The sequence below is a fragment of the Camponotus vicinus genome, unplaced genomic scaffold (assembly GCF_025532165.1).
Source record: "Camponotus vicinus isolate PSW18456_S1 unplaced genomic scaffold, iyCamVici1.0 SCAF_11, whole genome shotgun sequence".
Lineage (NCBI taxonomy): Eukaryota > Metazoa > Arthropoda > Insecta > Hymenoptera > Formicidae > Camponotus > Camponotus vicinus.
In genome coordinates this window covers 11,026,635-11,043,580 of record NW_028141947.1, presented here as the reverse complement: position 1 = coordinate 11,043,580, position 16,946 = coordinate 11,026,635, and the positions used below count along the sequence as shown (strand labels likewise).

The 16,946-nt window shown below is 32.1% G+C and overlaps 1 protein-coding gene and 1 non-coding gene across 3 annotated transcripts in view; both read left to right on the top strand.

Annotated features, from left to right (window-relative positions):
• Spoon (A-kinase anchor protein spoonbill) overlaps positions 1-16,946 on the top strand; it is a 177,214-nt gene that overhangs the window by 10,338 nt on the left and 149,930 nt on the right. The window lies entirely within an intron of this gene.
• On the top strand, positions 12,923-12,995 carry Trnav-cac (transfer RNA valine (anticodon CAC)). Its single transcript has one exon. It is a non-coding gene; the product is annotated as a tRNA-Val (tRNA).

Here is a 16,946-nt window from a genome sequence, read left to right as displayed (position 1 = left end):
TGAACAAACTTTGAGATTCTATATATTCTAATTTTAAAGTATTCAAGATGACTCGAGAATCAATATTGCTTCGTCACGTTGTTATCACTGAAACATTCCGATAAAGCAACGAGAGGGCAACGTTTCATTCTCTACCTATCAATAGGATATCGTCCTCTGACGAAGGTCGCGTATGGACTTTGATCGTTTAATCGCGAGAAGGAACAATACTAGCTGACGTACGATATAATGCTTCAATTGATTATGCGCAAATAAACGCATGATAATAAAATCAGCAGGGTTAGCACTCGTAAAAGGATGATTATGAAAACTGAAAATAAAAATATTTCTCGGAAAATATTCTGCATTTGTTGCGTAACGGGATAAAAATTAACGCGTACAACGGCGTTTTTCTGCGATTCATAATTTACAACGATTGAAAAGTTTTGCAAGTGCTCTATTCATGTGCAATCTCGGTCACGTGGATGCCAATGCTGGAACGCATGTGGCTGATAGTGTGCGTGCGCGTCGCTAAAAGAACGGCTGCGAAGGACGTCTCTGATGAGACGAGTGTGCGTAGGACATCGTGTGTCGCGCGCATTGCTCCAACAACAACGGCTATTTTCAAGTAATCGACGTATCGTCGAAGGTCGAGAAGTTTAACCTTCAACGTGCCGCGCCGTTAACCCGTAAATGTTCGCGCTATAAGCTCTGCGCTCAAACTTGGAAAGTATTCTCTCCTTCCGCAAAATATTTGACAGCTCTCTGTCTCTATTTCACTAATACACTTTATATATTTATAATCTGCTATACTGTCTGCTATTTATTATGTATTCGCAAAAATGTTGCGCATCTCTTTAGTAGAATAAAATACGTTTGAGTAGACAATGGACATACATATGTATGTGGCGAACGGATTGCCACGTGTGCGGAGGTAAGATGCACCTGTCATCCAAGGTGATCCTTTATCATGCGAAAGAGCTCTACTTTTCAAAACCGTTAAGATCTTTATACAGGTTTTCTTAGCTTCTGGGAATTATACATTACGTTTGTTTCGTATATTAAAGGTGATTCAAGTCTCATATCATTGCCATTAAAATATATTTATTATATCGTAATATTTTATATATATATATATTGCTCATTTTAATATTACTGTGAGGTTTAATATTTTAAAGTTTTTCGATTGACATATATTTCTTTCAATTGCGCATATCAAAGTGATAGGGGAGCACGTGTCCTGCATCCTTGAACTTGGCATCGTGCCGTTTTCCCGCGTTCCCGTTCTTCTCCTCTATATGAACTTCAGCCCGTTCTTATTTATGCCACACGACTGATAAGATCCGATTGTCACCGGTGCGCATTTTCTCCTTCGGTCTTTCTGACTTAGTTAGTTCACGGTCGTGATGGTCGAATCACGTGTCGATATGATGCATATTATAGCTTTGCAGCGATTTTGCTTAAAATGTAATATTATATTTGCGAAATGATAAAAATATCTATATCAAGAAAAAAATTTGATGATGAGATAATTATTTTATCGCTTAAGTTTATTAAACATTTATACTGCAACCTTGACTGCAACGCTGTACGTGTTTGTATATGTAAATTTATTAAAGTTTTGAAAGTGTAAAAAGAAATTAAATTAGCTGCGATATTATTATTTACTATAAATATTATTTATATTATATATGTTAATTATCTTACAATTCAGCATTCATAATTTTAGCAATTATATATATATATATATATATATATATATATATATATATATATATAAAATTACTGAAATAATTGTAAGATAATTAATATCTGTTGATTTTTAAAAATGCATTTTATTTAAATTTTTCTATTATTCATCTATTATAATTTTAGATATATGCAAAATTTTCTCTTTGAATTTTTATGATTTACAAACTATTTCACACGAGACAATATACGAGACAATATCGCAAATATTTATAGATGACAATTGCTTTATGAAACAATTTATTAACATTTTATTAACAATTGCTTTTATGAATAAATTACGACATAATGCATAATTTAGCCTTGAGCAAATCTTAGTCACTAATAGAGTTAAAGATAATATTTATGATTACTTATTTTAATGTAAGGACCATATATTGAAACAATAAATATTGTTTTACATACGTGTCGTGAAAAATGTTACTGTTATGTAATCAAAATTAGAAATGTGCGACATATTAATAACAAAATATATGCTTATTTTTCTCGATAAACATTACATTAAGGCAAAGTAAAAAATTACGTAGTTTAATTGTCATTTGATAGTTATAAAACTTTATATGATGAGTGTCGCGTGTCGAGTTGAGAAGCCATATAAAAGCTTTTGAATGGATAGAGGCACTCCCAGGGCGAACTTTACTCGGCCTTGGCCTCCGACCAGCCTCACTGCCATACTGTGGTACTAGACGTAGTAATATGTCGTCGTAATACATAACCAGTCTCCCCCAGGAAAAGTGCTTTTACAGAGAAAGCATATGTAAGAAAAAGGAAAGAGAAAGAATCCTTCATTCTAATCTTTAATTATTGAAAATATTGATTTTAATCAAAATACAAAAAAAATATAATGCAAGTTGTGCATGTGTACATGTAGATATTGTTCTATTGTATAATCATTTCTAATTTCATTTTTGGCACAATAATAATTTATTATCGAAATCAATGAAAAAGGTAATTACGTTTAAAAATTAATTGATGATCTTATTTCTCACATTGATGACTTTTAGATTACAATCTTGAGGCTAAGTACGAGACCTCTTCGTTCGTAAAATAATAATAGGCAGGCAAAAATATTTCGTCCTTGATAAGGAACAGGAGATACTGTAGGCACGTGCGCGCTCTTGGGGAATTTGGAGGTCACTAACTGTGAAAATGACCCCACCCTCTGATACACATTTGCCTTATCTCTGCTCCTCTCCCTATTCATATTAAGGATCTTGCCACCCTCTTGGAAAACTTTAGCTCTTGACTCAAGGCTAATTCTAACTCGTTTTATTTTTGTCATTGTTGGCTTTTTGCGTCTTATTTTGATATTTTACAAGCTTAATTATTAAAAATATTAAATCAATAAATTACAATAAATGATACAATTGCTTGTACAATTTATGGTTGTAATTTTGAATAAAAATAAAAAAGTAATTTTGAATAAAAATAAAAACGTAACTTTAAAAATTAAGAAAAGAGAGAGACAAATATTTGATGTTGCTTTTCAATCGCTTTTAAAAGTAGCAGATATCTCTCGATAAGTAGAAAAGGTGACAATCAACGAGATAGCACGAGAGATGAGAGCACTCGTTGTATCGTGACCTTTTACCTTTGACCTTCAACCCATTTCCCGGTTGCGTTTCCATTTACAATGACACCCACTTTGAACCTGGTTTTAGTTAACTGAGTTTCTCGAAAGGTCAAATCATCTACCTAATAAATTTCCGGGTGCGACATCAACCATTTCGTTTATTACATCTTAATTAATAAGAGATGTCTTTTCCTCATATCAAAAATTATTTTCCATTACTTTATTTTTCCATTATTGATAAAATTTTTGGAATTTGAAAAAAAAGAAGTTTTTTAATTTATAATTTGATTTAATTAATAATGATTTAATTAGTTTATTTTTTTAATAATTAGTTTTAATAATTAGTTTTAATAATTAGTTTTAATAATTAGTTTATTTTTTAAATATAAATTGCTCTAAATGATTTATTTAATGATGTTACAAAAATGTGATCAAAAATGTTATTAAATCACAATTGTTTTAATTTTTATACAAAATATTTATAAGAAAAACTTTTTAACTTCTGAATATTTAATTGTAATATTCAGAAGTTCATCGCATGTTCATCGTAGCTTTCTAACTTTTCTAAGAATACGAAATGTTGATTGCGCTGTCATCATTTAATCAGAAAGTGACACGCGCGTAAAGTTAACTCGACACGCATAAATAGCTGCCTGTTGCTATGGATGAGGAGGTGGGTCATGATGGTGGGTCGTTGCTAGCCGGGTTGTGCACCCCGGTGCAAGCTGTATCGATCCAACCCTACCCAGTGCAACAACCCACGCATACTGACCTCACGTGTCCTTGTGGGTCGCGAAAGAATCTTAACTGTGCATCTTACACTTTACACTTTATGAATGTAATCACATTAAAGTTTATTTTGTCAAACTTTTTTTCACAATATTTCATGCAAACTACATAAATATTGTCAATTAATTTATTTCATGTGAATAATATTGGACTATAAATAATGATTAACAGCAAAAGTTGGTTTATATCGATTTAATTTATGTATTGAATGTATCATTTGAATATTGATACGTTCAATGCATTTTCAGAGATTATTAATAATATAATTTAATAAAATAATTTATCGTGAAAAATACATATATACACATCGTGGAGGAATGATGTTCGATTGCTTTTATTAGCTTTGCTTTAATTTTACTTTTGATCATTTGTAACAAGATCTCGATAGCAATATCTTTGATCGTAAGTGAGCTTTTAAGCGAAAATATTTATGGCAAAAGAACATGACATAGGATAAGGGAAAAACTATCAAACATTAAAGCATAACAAGTTGACTAGTGCAAGTATAATAATAATTGTGTACTTGAATGCTTGTACTGCAAATTCTGGTGAATAGTTACCATACAATATCATCTTATCTTTATTATATATTATGTTATATATATATATATATATATATATATATATATATAACATAATATAAAAAAGATAAGATGATATTGTACGATAAGTATTCATATATGTATATATTACAAATTATTTATGAACCATTTAATGAGCGGATTTAATATATTATATGAAATTGAATCGTGATCTAGATCTCTCGTTACGATGATATCATCCAAAGAGCGGTATGAAAATAAGAAGAAGAAATCTTAGTCACTCATCGTATTACTCATAGCATCAGTCAGGGCGCCACGAATAGTCAGATCGATGTTAAGCGAGGTCAATATTCAATTTCCGGTAATCCGAATTAATCATAGATATCTTCTAATATCTCTAATTTGCCTACATCTTACTTTTATTTTAAAAAGAGTGTAGTATGAATGTATTGATAAAAAGAATATATATTTATATGTTTGTCTATACGATCTATCGATCCAACAGATCCGTCAAATATGAATGTGCAAAGATACACATTTTGTCCTTTACTTTTTTCACATATAAAGTAATTACTTTAGAAGAAATAAAACTGGATTATTATCTATATCGACATTGCATGCGACTAATGTGATGTATACACATAATATATATTATAAGAAACCTTGGCACTATTTTTCACTGGCAAGGACACTAACAAGGTTGCAATCCGAGAAATTGCGATTCTTAATCGTAGATAATTTTAATGAAGATAATTATCAGCAGCAAATTAAATTAAACGATCGAAGGGAGCAACGTACATATACTCTAGATATGTCTTATATTAGCACGTGCGGACAAATACCAATAGATTGACCTGTCTCGTAACTTTTAATGGCGACAAGGTTTCCGAGAAGTTGGGTTTTGTCGTCCTATCCTCAGGAGGTACAACGAATAACTGTGTTACACATTATTCAAGGTCTCTTTTAACAATGAACGTAATAATCACGTTAAGATCTGACTCTTTGTCATTCTATCGTCATCTTTCGCCCATCTTTAAGTCGTAATTCTACGATTATAGAAAAGAGAATGACATCTGTCCGATTAAAGGGTCGCACTATTGGCTATTTCATCAATGGAGAGCTAATGATTAATTTGAAAGACGAAGGACGATTTCTCTTTCTTAGTTTACCTTGAGAAGTCAGAACGCAGAAAGTAGAAAAATTTAATAAAAGGGGTCGCACCTGCATACAATCGATTTTAAGATACATATCTCTTTAGCATTTTCAAATTAAGATAATCAATGATTCTTTGAAATTAATCAAAAGAAATTAGTTTATTCGCGCGAATTGATAAAAATAAGTAATAAATAAAAGGAATAAATTATAAATTTTATTTTTTATTTAATTTAAGTCGATATTTTTTTCAGTAATCATAATTAAAAGATATTGATTTTTTTGTGATTGCATTTTGTACACGTCATTTATTTTAGTCCTATTATATAATAAAATATATTTAATAATTTCCTTAATCTCGTTAGAAAAATCGGTAAATGAAGCAATTGGTCTCTGCTTCTGAGCTTGTGGACTGAAGCTACCTCATTTCCTATTGCACGCGGAGGAGCGGACATGCTGCTCCGAAGTGTAAATGTAATGTGTGTAATATGCTTGATAAAAATGGACAGGTGGTTCGGTTCTTTCGGCAACGGGTGCTTCGTTACTTGTAACACCTGCCCGAATAAACCACATTTCGTTACATCAAGCTCGTGCTCGCGTTGACGAAATTTTTTCGTACAATTTTCTTTTAGATTGAAACTTTTATTTTGTGACGATTTGTCGATATCCATAAAAGAACAAAGAAAGAACTTTTGCCAAATATTTTTATTGCTACAGTTTTTTTACACGATTTAATATTTTTATATAAAGTAAAAAATCTTGCTTTAAATATAAATTATTTCTCGACTGTGTCTAGATGGTTTGAATTTTGCTGCAGAATTTTCTCAATATAACCGTGTGTCTTTGACGGAAATCTATCGAACGTATTCAAGGTTTCATTTTCTGGATACATCAGACGCGATATACAGCGAAGTAGCTGACGGCTGTTTCGATTCGTACGGCCCTGAATGTTATAACCCCATGCATAGTTTGCGACCTACATAAACGGGGCAAACATGTTGCCGCCAGTCATATGCCAAACGTAGGACTCGGGGTGTCTGTATACCATGACGACCTACAAAATCGGCGTACGCCGTGGAACACCTGGCCCTCGGCGCACCCGCGTTTACGTGACCCTCGACAGACGGTTGCAATCGGTGGTTCGTAATCGGTCTCAGACGATCGTTGTGACCCCATTTTATTGGTCAAGATAATATCTAAATATCTAGTCACACATTTGAATATCCTTTCACTATTGTATTTCCCGTTTCAAACGCGAGCCGGAAAATAAACAAATTATTATAATTTATCACGAGTTTTAAGCGCGTTATTTATACTAAAAAATCGTCAATATTGTAAATTAATTGTTATTTATTATGCAATTGATATTAAGTCAATGCATGATTTCTTTACGTCTCATTTTTATAAGAGGGAGCGTCATTTATTAAATTCATATTAAATTATATATACAGAAGTCATTATTTCCCGTTACAAAATAAGCATTAAGATCGAAAGAGTGTGTAAACTCGGTTATATCAATAGGCAGGTGATGCGGCACGGGCGATGGATGACCTCGAAAAGGAAGAACTGTATATTTGCCACCTTTGTTCACCATCTGCAGTTTGTGATATTTTGCTATCTTGTTGAACAAATAAATTTTAATCTCGTCTTCGAGATCAAGCATTACATAACATTCATCCTTTCGTAGATTTTTCGTTAGAAAATAAAACTCTATTTTAGGGCTTAAAATGAATTTAACGTTGTATTGCTTTCAAGTACCAGAAGTGCAAAGCCTTCGAATTTGGGCAGGTGCTCGCAAGTATGATTCGCAAAAAAAATCGGTAGCCATCTTGTTGGCAGCTTGGATTGAGTTGATTCGACTTGATCGTGAATCTTTCGCATGTAGTTTTTTTTCTGTCTTCGACCACCCGAAAATTCTGTATCCAGTAAACCAAGGTAATTCGATACCACGCGCCACCCATCTTGATATCCTGTACGTTAATACGTTCTTTGTCCTTATAAGAGAGCTTTATCATTGAATGTTGAGGGGGAAGCATGCTTTTCGATTATAACAAAAATGCTCCTGAAAATCCTTGGTACAAGATCTTTCTTGCTGTACCGAGTCGTTTTGCATATGTGATCCTTTCTCTGTCATCTTTCCTTTTGTTTATTTTGTCTCCTTGACATCCGGTTCGCAATCTTGTTTCATTCTGCTTTAATTTTCATTCTGAGAATCAATGGCTTGGAACAATCTAGAGCAGCGTAGAGCAAGTTATCAGAAGTGTTTCGAAGAATTGATACTTCGAATTCAATGATTACATTAACTTGTTACAAAGCCTTCGCAAATAAAAACAATATCGATTTTTCATATAAACGCAATACATTAAATTTAATATTTCATTGCTAAATTATTTAATTTCCATAGATATGTAGTTTATTAGAGATTGGATGTGCTTCTACGAATCGAACGATACGTTTTATCACTTTTTCACTCTCGGATATAAATCGATATTTGAGGACACGCGTTTATTCCAAGATCTCGGCATTTTCCGTAATGAAAGGGGGGATCGAGTTTATTCTCAGTTAGATCAACAGGTTGGACTGACGCGAAGGTGCCGTCCACGCCGCAGGTTGGAGAATCTAGTGCGAGGTGGAGGGTTGATCGTTCGTAGCAAGGGCAAGCAAGTTTAACGGCGATGGGGTTGTTAACTGACGTCACGATGACGCAATGCCAAAGACTGCTGCTGCTTCCCCGGCGCCGGTCGCATCTGCCCTACGGCTGACATTGACACTGCTCGAGGCATCGATTTGTTCTTCAATCAAGTAAGAGCAAGTTGAGGGTCACCGTGATCGTTTTACTGACGCTGTTTAATCGGAGGTCATCCAAGTGATTTACCTTCTCCGCTCTCTGTTAAGAGAATCATCTCAGAATGGCGATCGACTCTGAGAACGATGTTTACCAAGGTATAAACAGGCCGACACTATAATGTTGTTATATCTCTCCGTGTAATAGATTTGCCAGATTGATCTTTAATTAGATTAGCGCGGGAAATTATACGTGAGAAAAATTTCTAAAACTGGGCGCGTGTAATAAATATTTCAGCGTAAACTATATTGCTGCTAATCGATGATTTTTTACGCTGTCTAGAACGATGTACGTAGCTGTCATAGATATCCATTTTGAAAATAGATATTTATAGCACTGTTTATATTATCGATTAATGTCTCTATAAATCTAATAATGTGTTAAATTTAGATATCTAGGAAGAATTAGTTATAGGGAATATAAATAAATATATTTTAAGTTACAATTTGCAAAAAATATATAAGTAAATATATTTTGTGCAAATTGTTTACTTGAATAATCGAGAAATAATTTGATACAATTTTTTGCATACTTTTAACCATTATGCGCATAGTCATAGAGCACATTGTTATTTTTAACTCGTCGCCCGTTGATTAGGTACTATAGGCAATGCTAAGAGGATGTACTTTAATTTATTTCTCGATAACTGTTTGAAACCTTGACCTTGTGCGTCAGCACAATAGCCGGCTGCATATTCGGATTATATTTTCAATGACTCATATCATGAATCGTCGCGACCAAACAACATACGACGATGCCAAAACGGATCAAAATTACAGCTTTAGAAAATCTATTTATATTATAGGTAATCTAAATTATTTGTGAATGAATGATATCTTGATTTGCTCGATAGTAGAAAATAGATAATCAAAATTAATAATTTAATAGCTACTTTATAAAATTTTGTTAAGAAAATATCAAGTTAAAATTTATTTAAAAAGTTATAATCGAACATATCTGGGAAATATCTTTACGATCAGACATGTTTTTCCCTCATGTGTTTATTTGTGTGTATTGTATTAAAGATGGTATCTATTTCATTCTTTTACAAATATATCTCGTAGAAAATATTTAAAGCATTTATTTGTGTATCAGCATTATTAGCGAGACGCATCGACCGCGCTTTTTTCGATATTTTTAGGATCAAGTCGGGACGCGGGATTAACGTTGGACCATTTTAAAGATCTGCGATCGACGTCGTGTCGCAGAGAAACAATATACTGTTCGACCAGAATACACCGTTCTTCGGCTGGCTCGTAATAATTTAGGGTGAATCAGAAGCCTTTTGCGTTAGCGAGAAGAGACATGGAGAATTTATCCACGGAGGCGAATCATAGATCCCGATAATGTGAGTTAAAAAATTCGATCGTCGTCTTTTCGTGTACTTATTTATGTCTGCAGCGCATTATGAGTGCATTGTCCGACGGTCATATCAATAACGGAGGAGATAGTGCGCGCTCGGCTCGACTTGACAGAGCAAAAGTTCATCTGGATCATTGGCTCTTACCGCAATATTTAGCGCTAAACACATTATTGCTACTAGAATTAACATAAACTGATAAATCAAGTGCGTCACTGTAAAAAATTTTTCAAAAATTGTATTTACAGATTTTACAATTATTTATATACTCATGTCAATCATCAATGATCGATGACATACGAATAATTTTTCAAACTATTGTTGAGTGAAAGTGCTATGAGAATTTGCTCATCATTACGAAATCTTTCCTATTATCTAATAATAAATTTTCAATATCTCGAATAATAAAAATTTCTACCACTCTTGCTTCATTCAATCTTGCTTAATTCGATAAAAAAAAAGTATCATCTGACCAATGATGTTTGGAAAGAAGCACCGCACGGTTATTCGGTAATAAAAATAATTTAGCGATGAATGAGAGGGTAGACGATGGTCAGGAGAGAGAAAGACGTAAGATATTTTTATTGGACGTCTGCAGTCTGGATGCACGGCCGGCCGTTCACCCGATGCACTCGTCGCTTCACGCCAATCCATACGTGCGATCCTTGCTCTCGATTATTCTTCTCTTCTCCTTCCTCTTCGTTTCTTCTCTCCATTGTACGGCGCTCGCGATCCAATATTCGCGATTGATAAAGCGAGGCACTTACAAATTTTCAATCTTAATCCAGTCCTTTCTCAGTCCAAATATCTCTTCGAGAGATTATTTATTACTTTAGTAATTTTTTTCTTATGATATTATACAGATCATGCTTTCGTCAAGTCGAGTTTTGTTTCCGACAATGAAAACTCCGATGATTTTTATATGGAAGATCTGTAATATCTCATCCAATTGTCTTCTATATTTAAAAAAATTAATCAATGCTTTTACACAATTTATCAAGCAGATTTTTCTTCCTTCGTTCGCACGGTCTTGAAATTGAATAAGATCGGTCGCGTGGGTGAGTCTGTCCTGTCGTTGGAGGGGCGCTGAATGCTGAGGGGGTTGTCCGAGGGGTAGGGTAGGGGACGGTCAACCGATGTGGAACGGACAAACCGACAAACAGGGATGCACCGGCCTTGGGGGGATTTTTGTGTCTACCGTAGTGCGTTAACCCCGGGAGCTGAGAACAAGCATGGCGTGCAGCGTGCTAAAGGAACGAGGGCTTCTTCGGTTCTTTGTCTCCCTTTCCCTCCTCTCGCTGAACTGCGCCGCCCTTTTTTCTATCCTGCTGGTTCTTGGCTCAGTCAAGGTTCGGTTCAGCCATGTCGGGAATCTATTACCTCTACCCCTTTACGTGAACTCTCGAAATTTCTTATATTTATATTTTATAGCCTCCAGACAAAGGCAATATTTATATTACGACTCCCACAAGACTTTGTAGCGCAGTCTTTCTTTCTTTCAAAAATGTATCATTAATTAAATTATAAAAAATCGAAATCAAAATAATTAACATTATTTAATCAAATTCTGTTTATTCAGGAATTGAATTGATTATATAATTTCATTTATGTATAGTAATAATAGTGGCCAAATTTTTATTTTGCCAGATCAGTAAAGTATTCGAGAGTTAAGATGTCTATTGAAAACATCGAGTTTTTACCTGAGTTTTCTTTTCTGACAAAAAATGATCCATTATCGATTATCCAGTCATAAATTCAAAATAGGTCAAGTTGTTCGCCGAAATAATCTTGTTTCTTTCATCGACAAAACCTTGATCCGTTCCTCGTTCCCTATCGCGTGACGTCCAATTATGATTCGGTATTTCTGGGGAACGTGGGGAGTGCAGAGAGATACGTCTATTGGCTTATCTGTCGTACCCGACGAGCAATTAATTCAATGACAATAGTCGTCGAGCTTCTCATACTAAAATTGACCTTTCGGTTCATTGAGAGAGAATCTTTTTGGCATGATTAAGGCTGCCATATTGTGACAATTGATAGACTTATTTTTTTTTTTATCACGTCGTTGGAATAAAAAATTTATTAATATTACAATTCGATGGAATGAGAAATTCAAATAGAATTGTTCAACATTATTGTTTATAAAAGATAAGTTCAATTATTTCAAAAATTAATCCTTGCTTGATAAATGGATTAATTTAATCAATATTTAACATTTATCAATCATCATTATTTATCACCAGCGTAATATCGATATCTATCTTTTTTTTATACGACGATCATAGAGTCATATAAAAATACAATAAATATCAATATAATAATAATGATAGATAAATAATGATGATTGATAAAAATATTAAATAACGATTTAATTAAAGTCCACGAACATCATCGATCTCTCTGGATTAATTCCCATTCATCTCATCGTTTCTTGAAACACAAAGACTAGGCAAACTTGGGTCGCGTTGACTTGTCGAAGGAAAAATAAAGATGCGTGTGCGAGAATGGGATGGCACGACCTCGAAGGGCGCGGTCGAGTTCACACTAGACTGAAGCTGCCCTTGTGCCTAACTGGCCTTGAGACGGCTCGACCTGCCCTACTCCGGCGATCCGGCATTCTCACACCATCATATGAAATTTCTCGTGCACACAAAGATCAGCGTCTCCTAAATCCACCTTCTAACTTCGTCTTTGTGCGAAAGTTCGACAAAATCTCACTCAATTTACAAGAATAAATAACAAAGCTCATGTAGTCTTCTTCCAATAGATTTTACCAAAATCTCTTTATTTGAAACTTAAGTACCAGAGTAAAATTTATAAAAAAGATGGAAAGATTTTTAAATTTTAAATGAAAAAAATAATCTTTTATTAATAATAGATTTTAACCGAGGACTCAATATTTAAGCTCTCGAAACAGAGTCACAAGTACAACCGTTTCCGTAGTGTAGTGGTTATCACGTGTGCTTCACACGCACAAGGTCCCCGGTTCGATCCCGGGCGGAAACAATCTTTTTGTACTTTGAACTTTAGTATATTTTGCATGTTTATTACACATATATAAAATTTTACACAAAGAGTCGTTTCCGCTCGACCTTAAACCGAAGATCTTGTGCATGTCAGACATATGAGATACTGCGAAAACATTAAAAATTGTAATAATAATTTAAAAACATGAGTACAGAGAGATATTCTCGTATATATTTCATATAACAAGTAGGCAATATGTCAATGAAATGAATAACAGCACATTCTTATTATTTTCATGATTAATTTCATATCGATTCATATACATATTACACATATTTATCAATCGCAGTAAAAATAATTCCATCTTTAAATAATCCCTAAAGATGATATTCGTTTAGCCAATTTATATAGACGCATGAGAGAAAGTATCCTGAATAAGTAAAATGCTGAACTTGTTGTTGAATTACATTTACAATCGCTGGTGATATCGCAACTTTTACTTTTACTAGAGAGAAAGTAACAACTCGTTATATCTTTCGCAATTTCGTTCTTTAACTACTATTAGATCTTGACTCGATATTTATACATATCTATAGAAGGACAATTTTACATGTTGATAAACTTTTTTTTTAAATAAAAAAGTATTTTAAATATTAAGTAATTATAAATAATTTAATTATGTAATTATTAAATTTCCAGAAATGATTTCAAATGATTCATTAGATGATTAGAATCGCGTAAAGCATTTTAACCTTTTAATATTCGTAAAGATTCGTATATCTACTCGATCAATTGGTTTCGCCCCTTTCTCATTTATAAGTTGGCATATTTGCAGCAGTCACGATCGCGAAAAATTTTCAATTCTATCTGATTCATTTCCTGGTTGCAATAACCGCGCGGCATTACATCATGCTATTAATTTAGATCCTATTGTTGTAAAGTAGTTATAAAAAATGTCTAGTAGTCTTATCGTTTTGTAGCCTTTTTTAAGAACATAATGGCAAGAAAACTCAATTATTTTTCAGTTTACTTAACGATATTTGAAATATAAGAGAGAGAAAGAGAAAAAGAGAAAGAGTAAAGATTTGAGAAATAAAACTAATTTTTAATTAAACTTTGCTAGAGCAAAATGACTTTATATTTATTAAAAGAAAACACGCATGATTTAAATGATTATAATATATTTCAAAATTATAGTGGACCTATTATAAAACTTTGTTCCTTTCATTCTCTTTCTCTCTCTCGATTGATAAGTTTCTATTTCGATAGAGCTCGAATGATCAAGACATGGATGACCGATTGACCTAACGGTCAATGAGGGAAGGAGCACGACTCGTAAAACCTTCAGTTATGTTTTAATCTTTCTAAATTTCGACGTCAAGGATTTTCTTAATCAGCGAAGAAATATCTCGGAAAGTGCGCTCTTTGCATAATTTCTAGTTTATACGATTGCATCAACATCAACAAGTTTCGTAAACTAAGAAATTTGCTTCATAGATAAAATAATAAAGCAATAAACATGCAAATATTTTATTCTTGACGGACTTTTATTTTATACGAATATATAAACGTCACATGTTTGGTAACATTGGAAACTTGTATGCCCAGACTACAAAACATCGATATTCACTTTTGAAAACTTTGAGCTTTCCATTAAACTTCAATTTGAAACATTCTTGAAACGAAAATATACAGTTCTCTAATACGATATGTCAAACTATAAATAAAATTATGATATAAATATAAATCTGACATAAATAAATTATTAAAAATTATTAAAAATTATTATTTAAAATTTTAACAAAAATTAAATGTTATTAAAACAAAATTATTGTTATTATTTAGAACATTTACAGCATATAAAAAAAATAAAATGCGCTTCCAAAATTTTTAATTCATACACATTTGATTTTACTGGAAAATAATTTTTATTAAACACATATTTGACTGAGTATATTATTTTGCTATTCCCATAAATGCAGAATAAGATTATTTTACAAATATTTTTGTATAAGATGCAAGGAAATTATTAATTAAAATGTTTTATCAAAATATCTTAAATATTTTAAAATAAAAAAGTGTATTATATATACATATTGTATTTCACAATGATGGAAGATGGATCGTCATCGTGATAATAAATAAGCAATTATTTTCATAAGTAATAAATAATAAATTAAATTAAATGATAAGTTACTTGCCTCACGATTACTCTGCTGTTGCTTGATGCCTTCCGTCTCCTCTCTTCTTCATCTCGTGTTGCTGCTGGCATTCACTCACGAAAATACAGATAATAAACGGATAACTCGCGTGCCTACTAATAGTATGCGATCATCGCGCAGCATTTCACAATCCCGATCTAATCACATGCACATTTTATTATATTACGAAAAAATGATGCAAAAAATTTTTTAATGTGTTCAAAATGAAGATATTTTGCCTTGTGCTTTGAAATTTTCATCAATTTAAATATATTTTACTTGTCATTTTTTAATGAAAACTCGAAATATTACGCAAAATTGAGTGATTAAATAACAAACAACGTAATATGACATCCTGATATTACGTGAAATTACGTAAATCGAATTAATAGCTAAAACAATATCAAAAATATACAAGCAAAAATTAGTATTTAAGTATATTTTGTTTTTAACGCGTATAAATTCGAATTAGATAAGATTTTAATGAACGATATGAGAGAGAGAGAGAGAGAGAGACATTATTTTTTTATCGTTTGAATCAATTGGCTGTCATCGCAATATTTTCACGTGTCATTTACTATAGGAATTAATTAATTGTGAGTGTAATTACTAATGGCTAATTCTACTAATTGCAGGAAATGATTACGTTTCTAAAGATAATACGGAAGATGGAGTAATTCATATACCATTATTTGCTTGAATGAGTCGCTGTGTATATTTTGGTATTACCTCTTAAAAGGCGATTACTTCTTGCAATTATTGGAATTAGCAGTTATCAACTCATGCAATTAATTAATTTCTATGATAAATAACATATAAAAGTATATATGATATAGCGATGGCGCTACCTCTAATTCAAGTGATAAAAAATTATAATATATTGATTGATCACATTTTAATAATACGTGTATTCCTCGAAATTTAGAAATAAAGTACACTTACAATGTTGATTTTTTTATATATTTTTGTATGGTTTATGATATTTTAATTCATTAATTTGAATTCTGCAATTACGCGTGTATCAAGATGTCATTTTTGAAATAAATTCAATATTTTCAATGACACAAGTAAAAATATTATTAATTAAAGTGATAAGATTTCACCGAAGATTATTATTTTATTGCTTCAATGAAAACACTCATATTTTATTCTTCTATTTTATATTCCATTGATTACAGAAAAGATTTCAATGAAAAAGACATTATCAGTAATTGATTTTTCTTAGTATGATTTCACTGTTTACAGTGCTACAATTATAACTGAACCTACTTTATCAATGATAATATAGTTAATATATTAACAATATTAAATTGTACAAATAATATTGTTAGTGAAATGTCCCTTAAAAGGAGTAGAAAATATTTTATAATTATTTATTATTAAATGGTTATGTGTCATGTCTTTTTTTTATTTTATTTGTTCAATCTTCTAATTCAATTGACGGCTAAAATGTATTTAAACGTTGAAAAATTCAAAGAGCAAGGTAAAATATATTTCACTATAATATTATTTAAAAAACTAGACTATAATATTATTAAATAGAATCGAAAAAAATACTATTTATTGTTTGTAAAGATCACAATATACGCGAAAAACATTCTTTGATGATCAATGAATATTCATTACCGTACGGATATCTCGGTTTATGAATTAATCACGGGAGTTAATTAATCGAGCTTAATATCTCTAATTGTTCGTAGAAAATGATTGCGTTTGACGTCTTCTAGTATTTAAAAAAATAGATACCGCGAGTAATTTGAGGGATAACAAGACGATGTCTGAGTTATTT